The sequence below is a fragment of the Egretta garzetta genome, unplaced genomic scaffold (assembly GCF_000687185.1).
Source record: "Egretta garzetta isolate BGI_Z169 unplaced genomic scaffold, ASM68718v1 scaffold75, whole genome shotgun sequence".
Lineage (NCBI taxonomy): Eukaryota > Metazoa > Chordata > Aves > Pelecaniformes > Ardeidae > Egretta > Egretta garzetta.
In genome coordinates this window covers 369,643-379,277 of record NW_009259589.1, presented here as the reverse complement: position 1 = coordinate 379,277, position 9,635 = coordinate 369,643, and the positions used below count along the sequence as shown (strand labels likewise).

Below are 9,635 nucleotides of genomic sequence, written 5' to 3'. Positions count from 1 at the left end.
GAGAGATGCTGGAGGACAGCAGGTCTGGGGCGGGAGGCTGTCCCCCTTGGCCAGACTTGTCTGCAGCTGGTCCCCCAGCACTGCTGGGGGTGCCTGGCATGAAGCGGGTGCCCCGTGCTCTGGGCACAGGCAGTGGCACATCGCTGCTGGGTGGTGACAGTGCCAAGCTATGGCTGGGTGGTGACAGTGCCAAGCCATGGCTGGGTGCTGGCAGAGGGGTGAAGAGCCTGATGCTCCCAGCAGTGCCCTGGTCTGTGGCTGGGTCGGGGGGGAGCTGGGCTGGGGCAGACTGCTCTGCTCACCTTCGCACCAGGCTTGCACGCCAACCCAGATGGGTTGTAGGTGCTGGACTCTGAACGCAGGACCCGTCTGGGTGGCTGCGCAGATCAGCGGTGCTAATCTACCCCATCCACCAGGAACCAGCCTGTCAGGGAGGACGTCATTGGTACCAACAGCTCGCTGTGGTTAGCTTCCCCTGGCCCTGCATTGGAAGGACCGGTCCTGCTGTAGGTACAAACCTCCCTCGACTGGGTGCTGAGTTCTGGAAAGCTCCAGCCTTGAGCAACCGCCTCTGCATGGACCTGCCAGCCTCCCCCAGCGCAGCGGTGGTGCAGGTGAGGCTGCAGAAAGTTTGTACTTCCTCTGCTGTGGCACGGGGAGTTGGTTTCTAGAGGGAGCAAGGTGGGGAAGCGTTGCTGGAGGGCCTGAGCTCTGTCTGGGTGGGCTGCAGCTGCCATGTGTGGGAAATGAGGGACCTGCTGGCCTGGCTGTTCCCCCGTGGCTGCTGGGACAGGGGCAGAGTCCCCCGTGGCTGGCAGCTTTGCACACAGACTGCTTAGGACCCCTCCACTATAAGAGGATCCAGTGTCCCCCTAGTCCTGTTCTCGCTCACCCCTACCACCATGGCATTGTGTGAATGCTGGTGATGTACCCGGAGAGGTTTGTTGTGCTGCAGCAGCACCCTCTCCGTGTCCCCTGCCTGCGGCTGGCAGCTGCCTCCTCACGGCTGCTGTTAGCCCATGTCCTGCCAGAAAACACAGCACCCAGAGGCGCTTCCCCCTGGTTGTGCCAACTCCTTGTTAGGTAAAGCAGCTGCGAGAATACACAGGTTGCCACAAATGCTGAATCTCCAAAATGCAGCAGCTTGCTCGTGCCCCACAGCAGAGCACGAAACCTTGGCCGCATCTGGCAGCACAGGGGTCTGTGGGGTGCAAACCCACACATGCAGCCCCTATATCCCCCCCCATGCCGGCCCTGCTCTGCCCTACGGCCCACCCTGTGCTGGGTGACTCCTCACCTTCCTTCCCTTTCCCAAGAGGGAGCAGATGAGCCTCAGCACCCAGGAGCAGGGCAGGCCACCAGGACACAGCAGGGCTGCCTCAGCTGGGCCCCTGCCAGCCCAGCACCCCATGCCAGGCAGCTGCTCTTGTTTCCATGGGTGAAGCACCTGCACCAGCAGCTCCAGCGCCTCCTCCCACCGCCTTCCCAGGGACCAGCAGGATTTGTGCAAAGTCATTGAGTTGTCTGGCACTTTCCCTTTCTTCCCGCTGCCTCTCCTCACTGTCCCCCCACCCCCCACTACCTCCCATCTCCATGGTCCCTTTCCAGAGCATCGTGCTTACCCCTGTCTTGGGTGAGCAGGGGGTGGGATGCTGCAAAGAGCATTTTTGCCCTGGGCACGTGGCCATGTACCCTGGGAGGTTTTGCTGTCCCTCAGTGCATTACAGAGGGTTTCAAGAGGGAACACTCACCCTCACGGGCTGCAGCCTGTGGCTCTGCAGACGAGACGTGCCCTGGGAGCTGCTTACCACGGCAGCGTGACCCACCATCCCGTAGTACAACCTGCACAGGCTGTGTTGCAAAATCGATGCTTTTTATAACAAATCATGCAAGAAATGGGGCCAGCAAAGATGATGTGAAATGGCTTATTCCAAAGGTGCTCATACCCATGCTATCAGTCCTGCCCCAGCCTGGTGCAAAAATAAAAGGGTATGCGGCCATGATTTGTAGCTGAAATAATGAAAAATTACATGAAATTTCAAACAGGGCACAACTCGGCTGCTGTGGGAGCGCAGCTCACGTGGGACCGACAGTGGCTTGCAGCCATTTCCTCAGGGCGCAAGGGGAAGAGATCAGAGCGATGCAAAGGGGGGAGGTTTGTAAATCTGAAGTGGGAACTGAAGGAGCAGAGCTGTGGGCTACTGTGCTTATGCTGTGGGTTTTGGCACCAGCTTGCTTGGGCACATGTGGAAGACCAGGATGAGCAACAGAGCTGGTTGCTGCGTTGCATGGAAATGGATAGTGCGTTACTCGGGTTCAGAGGCTTCACTGCACCAGGGAGCAGTGGAGATAAGACAGGGTTGGGGTTGAAAAAGCTGAAAAGAGGAGCTCGTGGCTCTGTGGCTCCATCGCCACAACAGCTGAAGGTGTGCAAGGGCTTGCTTGTGCCAGTGCAATTAATTAACTGAAGTTCCAGGCTGGAAACATGGCATTCCCTGGGTAAAGGGCTGGCAGTGCAGTGTAATGCCATGGAGCCAGGTCAGGCTGTCGTGCCTCGTTTTATAAAAACATGTGCATGAGCTGGAAGGGCAGGTGAAGACGACTGTCCTCAGGCTGAGCCCCTCCGCACCCTCCCCACTGCCATCTCTGGCACATGGGTCTCCTCTTTGCTGCTGGAGCTGTTTGGACAGGAGATCAGGAGGGGTGAACCCAAGGATGCGTATGGATCAGGGCAAAACAGCAAGCACAACCATGTGGCAGCCCTTCTTCATGTCCAAGATGCAGATATCAACAAATTAAAAGTCAAGCCCTCTAATGTTACTTGCAAGCTGCTGCGCGGTGGGGATGCCTGCCCCTGCAGCCTTCAGTGACTGTGCTGCAAAGAAATGTACTTAATTTCAAGCTTGAATTTTTCTATTTTCAACTCCTCAACTTTGGACCCCTCACTTCCCTCTGCCGGGCTGACACTCTGCCCGTAGCAGTGCTCTGATCCCCCCGGTCAGCAAGGAGACCTTCTCTGGGGGCAGTGGAGTGGCCCACACTCCTCATATCCTGCACAGCCGCATTTCCAAGCCTCAGCTCCTTTTTCATGGTGGTGTTGCTGCTCGGGATTTCTGTGTCCATTTTGATGTTTGGAGAGCTGGAGCGGACATCAAGTTGGCTTTGCCAGTGCTGTAGAGGCACGAGCAGTGCCATGCGTCTGTTTGGAAATCCCTTCTGTGTGCCTCTGGCTCACGGCTCTCGGAGCCAAGGCTCTCTTTTTTTTGGCTTTTTTTCCTTAATTCCACCCCCCTCCCCCCCAGCTTTCTAGGAGATCCTCCACCCTGTGGTACAGCCTGTCCTCTCCGTTCCCAAGAACCTTCCTTGTAGCCTGTGGGTTGTGATTGCTTTATCAGGCCGTTCAGCTTGTACTGTAGCAGCGAGCAGCCTGTTCAGTATTTTATCAGCCACAAACGTAAGCCTTCATCTTCTCATCTAGACAGTTGATTTTAAAAACTATGATGTGGCACTGGACCAGGAAATGGTTGCCGGGGGTCTAGGTACGCTCCCCGTTGTTGATGTCTCCCCATTAAGACTTGGCTCACTGACAGACCTCAAAACGTAGCTGTTAATGCACGTAGTTGTTAATCTATCGTGAGCCTTATTAATTCTTTATAATACATGCTTTTAATTAAAATCCTACGTCATTGTTGATGGCAGTGGCAAAGGCAAAGCTCTACAGATGCTCCTGCCCTCACCACCCAGAGCTTCCCTTTTGCCCGGGGAAGAGCTTTTCCTGCAAGATCTGTGCTGTGTAACACAGCCCTCGGGGTGCCCTTAGCTGAACCTTCGGCTCCCCAGCCCCAGGCTGGGTATCTCTGCCGTGTCTCTGCCCATTGCTTGGCTCTTTGAATTATGCTGGCCTCCCGCCAGCCCAGTATTTGTTAAAAATTAACACACATGTTTAGGAGAGCCCATGATTATGTATTCAAAACATTGTGAATTACCTGGGCCTGCGGCATGAGCGTGGCTGCTCTGGGAGCTGCAGCCTCTCCTTGTGCCGCTGCTGTGCCAAATTCCCTCCCCTCCGCGATAGCACACGAGGTGGGGTCGCTCCTGCTGTTCCCGTTTGAGAGGAGGCAGGAGCTGGATGGTACCTGCCTACCTCTTTCAGCTATTTTTATGGCAGGAAAAAGGACGGGGTAATGCCTGGCCAGAGGGCTCGGGATGAGCCCATGGGGGTTCATGGCCATCACAGCTCTAACAGCCTCTGAAATTCAGGTTTATTCAGCAATCATCTCAGAAACTCAAGGGCAGCAATCTGGCTGTGTGCTCCTGGCTCCAGAGAGGCAGCGTGGGCACAGCCGGAGCTGGGCTCCTTCCAGGTCCCCGCAGCACCGGCGCGAGGAAGCGCAGCGATATCCGACGGTGGCACGTGGGCTGGGAAAGATTCCCCATTTCACGCCCAGGTCTCAGGTAGGCTTCATTGAAGGAGCTGCTGGGGAGAAAGAAAATCCTTTGAATGGCAAATATACAAGGACTATTTGAGCTGGGTTCTTTAAAGGGTTGAATTAAAGATGGAAACCCCATCCAGTTTATTATTTTTAAGAGGCTGTTTTCACAGTGTGCAGCCCAGTAACCAGGCAGGGCACCAGATTCCTCAGTGACTGCTGGCCCTGAGAGCAGGTTGGGTAAAATGTTAAGAGGCATTGCGAAATATTTCCCCGACATCACACTCAAACCATGCTGGATGCCAGCAGGCACCACTTATTTCTGTGCTCTCCTCTATTTCACAGTACAGTAACCTACCAAGAGCCGGGGCGTCTGCTCCTTGAGCGCTCTCTGCGGCTCAGCAAACCTTGCTCCCGCCTGCCAGGCTCAGCTCCCTAAGCCCCCCAAAGTGGCACCCCTCTCCCCTGCCGTGGGGTCTGCATCCGGCCCTGGACGGGCAATGTGCACCTGCAGCAGCGTGCTGGGAAGAGGAGGCGCTGGCTGCCCAGGTAAAACAACCACGGGAGGGAAATCCCACTGGACTCTGCCTGCAGACGGTCTCTCAGCCCCCCGCGGACCTGCAGGCATGGCACCCACATTGTGCTCGCTGCGGGTGCAAGCCTGCCTTTGCAGACTGCTCTGGGATGCTGCTGGAGAGGCAGCCACATCATCTGTGATACCGGGACAGGGAGCGGGCGAGGGCGGTGTGTGGGAGGGGAGGCGTCCCCGCCACCCAGCTCCACGCATCGGGGTCCCAGATCAGCAGCTGAGACGTGCGCTGGCCAGCCCGGGCAGCTCTAACCTGCCAGCGTCGGGTCTGGAAAAGATTTGGGACAATCCTGCCCGAATGCTTAGTCTGATGCTATGGCAGAAAGGACCAACGTAGCCCTTTGAGGCAGAGAATAGGAAAAGGCAGATTTAATCCCTGTGTCAAAGCATTAGGGAGGCTCACTGTGGGATTCTGCATCTTGAAAAGGATTCAGGAAAATCAGAGAGGCTGTGTAGAGCAGAAATGCAAAAAATGGCTTGAGGGTGGGAGGAAAAGCCTGGCAGTAAGAGAATTAAGCGACTCGGTATATTTAGCTTATCAGAAAGATGGAGGAGAGGGGCTTTGCTTGCAGCATATGTGTAGTGTCACAAAGAGAAAATGCCAGGCTCTGAAAGGCTCTTTAATCAAGCAGAAGGCAGAACAAAATGGTATGTCTGCAAGCTGAAGCCAGACACAGGGATGTGGGATGCTGAACACGCGGGTGAGGGACTCCTGAAACAGCCCCAGAAAGGTGGGAGTCTCCAACACTTGTCTTCAAACCAAGCCTACCTCCTTTCTTGGAAAATAAGCGTGAACCAAACATAGCATATTGGAATTAATGCAAGGAGATAAACCGCTGAGCGGCGTGCTGGCCAGCTGCTTGCACTCGTACAGCCGCGTGTCAGGCAGGACCATTGCATCGTTTCAGCTGAGGAAGACCCTGGGAAACATGGTTCGGTCGGGCAGGCTCCAAGTGTTCACCCGCACCCGCAGCGGTAAGTGTGGCTCTTCGCTATTGAAAACATCTGGAGGGTGGCAGAATTTTTCAGCCAAGTTCAGCTTGTTTTAGCTTGTTTTGTGCGGGACTGCTGACAATGCTGTTCAACATTTCTTAGAGCAGCCTGAGCACCAGAAATGCAAAGTGCTGTCCACAGACTGATCACGCTCAGAGCTCAGAACCTGTGTTTAAGAATAATGCGTAATGAGTGTGTGAGGTGAAACAAGTTTGGCCAGAGAGATAAAGACAAAATATGAGCATGTTGCAGCCCAGATTGCATTCCCCAAGCCTGTGCATCAGCAGAAGTAATCTCTATCTAACCTTTACCGGAAAGAGATCTTTGCTGTGGTATTTAGTGGTATTTAATTAATAATAAAATACTACGTTAATTAGTATCAGGTCTGATTTGATGACATGTAATTTGGGGGGGAAGGATTACAGTGTGCGTATTAGAATGAGCGTTTTTATAGGGCAGAGAGTCAAAATAAGATTAGCAGTCTGACTACAGAGAGAGCCCGGAGGCTGATGTGTGTGTGTTTGGCAACTGATGCAGATCGTTGCAGCGTAACTTTATTTACTGATGGGAAAAGAACCTGTAGCTCTTACTTACCTTTACGTGCCACCCCCTATAATGCATGGCTCAGCCACCATGGAATAAAAAAGCAAGCAGGCATCATTTTAACAGGAACGCCCTATGGTGCTCAGCACCATGTGTGAGGTGCGTTTGCAGAGCAGTTTTGGGATGATGCAGCTGGGTTCCTTCCAGAGGAAGGGAAGGAGGAAGCTTTGCTGATGGTCACCCCCACATGCCCAAGCCCCACTGGGGATGTGAGCGGCTGAACTGGGGCCTGACCCATCGCACAGCGTTGACCCAGGCACGCTGTATGTGCCGAGGGCACTGGGTTATGCCTAATCCAACATGAGCACCCCAAGCAGCACGTAGGGTTGATGCAGGGACATGAGGTGTAAGGACCCCTCATTGCCTGCTCTGGGCAGTGACCAGTCCCGACTGCCCTGCATTACCTGCCAACGCAGCCACCAGCCGTGCCCTCTGCCAGAGCCTTTTTTACCCACCGCCCCCCCCCCCCAGCTCATGGCCAGCATTGCTGCGGGAAATGCTCTGCAAACACATGGGCCAGCCATGGGCTCAGCAGGTCGACCGCAAGAGGGTTTTGTTGAGCAGGATGGGCTGCAGCTCTTGCCCTTTCATTTGGTCAGTTTGGCTTTGAAAAGCTCCAGAGCATTCTGGAAAGCAGCACGGCAATATGATAGGATTTAATCAGACTTAATTATTCCCCTGCTGTCGATCTCCTAGCAACATCCAGCTTGACATCTGCCTGTGAATGAAACGTGTAAGCTAAGTAGGAACATGTTCAGACTAAAGCCCTGCTACTCAAACCAAATCACTCCACTAATCATTGCCTTAATTCATCTCGTGGCCGTTAGACAGCTGCCGGGAGCTGGTACCTGATTTCTATAGATGCACGGCACTCGCCTCCTGAGCTTTTTCCAGCCCAGCAAGAAGCGTGACTTCACCCTGGGCTCTTTCCAGCACACTGACACCTGATAACGGGGGGTAGAGTTTCCCGAGTGACAAACGCAGGCTCAGGAGCAAGCCCCAGCCTTGTCGCTACCTGGCTTCGTGCTGTAGGTCCCCGCTTATCTCATCATCAAAATCAGAACACCCGCTGTGCCTGCGGACCGTGGGGTTTAAACTCTGAGCGCGCAAGCGGCAGAGTCGGGGCGGCGTAGGTGAGGTTTGAGGATGGTCAGGGCAGATGTGGCGTGGTGGCAGCAGCTCCGTGTCACCGGGGCATGGGGGGTTGAGGCAAGGAGAAGAGACCTGCCCTACACAGCCAGAGGGGTGAAGAGGAGAAGAGAGGAGCAGGCATCAAGCAAGTATTTGTAAAGCAAAGCCAGGCTCTGGCTGGACGCAATGCAGCGCAGGAGTTGGTGGGGTTATTGGAGAAAATGAGCCCCGCGGCTGAGCCGGAGCTGATGGAGGTGGCTGCTCAGCCTGGGCCCAGCCACTGGTTCCCTGTGAAGCCAGAGATAAGGGAGCTGCCTCTGATGGGTGAGAGCGATCAATGTCCTGAGTGGGTCAGCCCTGGGGAACAGGGGGTCGGTGTGGGCAGCGGTGGCAGGGGCAGACCTGCAGATGGATGGGGCTGCATGGACGCAGTTGTGGCCCCTCTCCACGCACCTCCTCGGTGGGGTATCAGTCCAGAGATACCTGGGTGTTGGCATGAGTTTGTTCAGGTCCTGCACTGTGTCTTTATTGGAATAAAAAAAATCCCAACCGGATACCAGTACAGCACAAGTCTCCCTCGTGTCTCCGCAGAGGAGCGTGGTGGATCTGCAAGCCCGGCTGTGTGGGTGCCACACCTGCAGCCAGCTCACACTCACGCTGAAGGCGAAGTGGGGTTTCTGGCTGCGGAAGGGGGTCTGCATGAGCCCCTGCCAGCTCCTCCTGTGACCCATGTGGGCTCTGCCTCTCGCTGAGCACCGGGGAGCGGGCTCGGGCGGTGCTCAGCTGCCCTGCGCTGTCGAGGCAGTGCCCGCCTGTTGGCATCGGCACCTGGGCTCGCCTGCAGCGGGAGCTGCCGCCACACTGGCTTTTTGTTTTCCTTGTGTTATCAGTGATTCATGGAGGGTGGAAACAGGAAATCACTGGGCTTCTTTACTGTCCTGAAGGTGCAGGTTTATTCCTTACGGTCTCTTTTCCTTTCAGATGACTTTTCCCCCACTATGCCTAATAATTTCCCTAACGCTGTAATTCTCTCCCTGTGCTGCCTTACGCTGTTGTTTCTCACTCGGCCTGTGCGTCACGAGCCTTAGGGATACCCAGCAAGGCTGTGAGGAGGGCGATGCCGTGGGAAGGGTGAGGTGCGGGCTGGCCCTGCCGCTGCGGTGCTCACGAGGCAGCCATGCAGTGAGAAGGTGGAGACTGTGACGCACTGGAAACCGCGTGGAGGCAGTGCCAGCGGCGTGGCGCTGGCCACGCGGCACGGGCTGTGCGGTGTGAGCCGCACTGTGCTGTGGGAGGGCAGCCAACGTGGTCTGTGCAGCCCAGCGTGGTCCTCGCAGCCTGGCGTGGTGCAGTGGTGGAGGCTGCGCAACACTGGGAAGCCCAGGGAGGTGGCGCGGTGCCGTGCAGTGGCTGGGCAGGACCTTGTTGGGTCTGCAGCGGTGTGAGGATCTGCAGAAGCTGGAGGACGGTGTGGAGGCAGTGACCCGGGGTGGGGACTGGGTGCTAAGGTGGGCTGTGCGGCATGGCTAGCTGCAGCGTGGGGCAGCGACTGGAAGCAAGACAGGGCTGGGCCGCTCTGTGCGGTGGCTGTAGGTGGGACTGGGCAGAGCAGCGCGGTGGTCAGAAGCTGTCCTGAGCAGCATTTGGAAGTCGGGCGCTGGAGCAGTTGAAGGGAGATGCAGTGCACTGCAACGCGGTGGCCAGGGGCTAGGCAGTGGGGAGTTGGGGTGCAGCAGCTGGATGGGAGGGAGGTGCGGTACCGAGTCGTGGCTGCAGTGACTGCAAGGTTTGGGGGTGTCCCAGCCAGAGGGAGGTGCGGTGCGGTGCAGTGCAGCGGCTGAAGCAATGAGACGGTGTGGAGCTTGCCAGGGGGTGCGGTGGCCGGGGGG

The 9,635-nt window shown here is 56.2% G+C and overlaps 1 protein-coding gene across 6 annotated transcripts in view; it reads left to right on the top strand.

Annotated features, from left to right (window-relative positions):
- Positions 1-9,635, top strand: part of ST3GAL3 (ST3 beta-galactoside alpha-2,3-sialyltransferase 3) — a 201,089-nt gene that overhangs the window by 1,558 nt on the left and 189,896 nt on the right. For 2 of the 6 annotated variants that reach the window (XM_035893543.1, XM_035893544.1), the window contains exon 2: positions 4-6,301. The gene's annotated coding sequence lies outside the window, so the exon portion shown is untranslated. The remainder of the gene's footprint in view (positions 1-3; positions 6,302-9,635) is intronic. The other 4 variants (XM_035893542.1, XM_035893541.1, XM_035893539.1 and 1 more) reach the window with 4 other exon arrangements.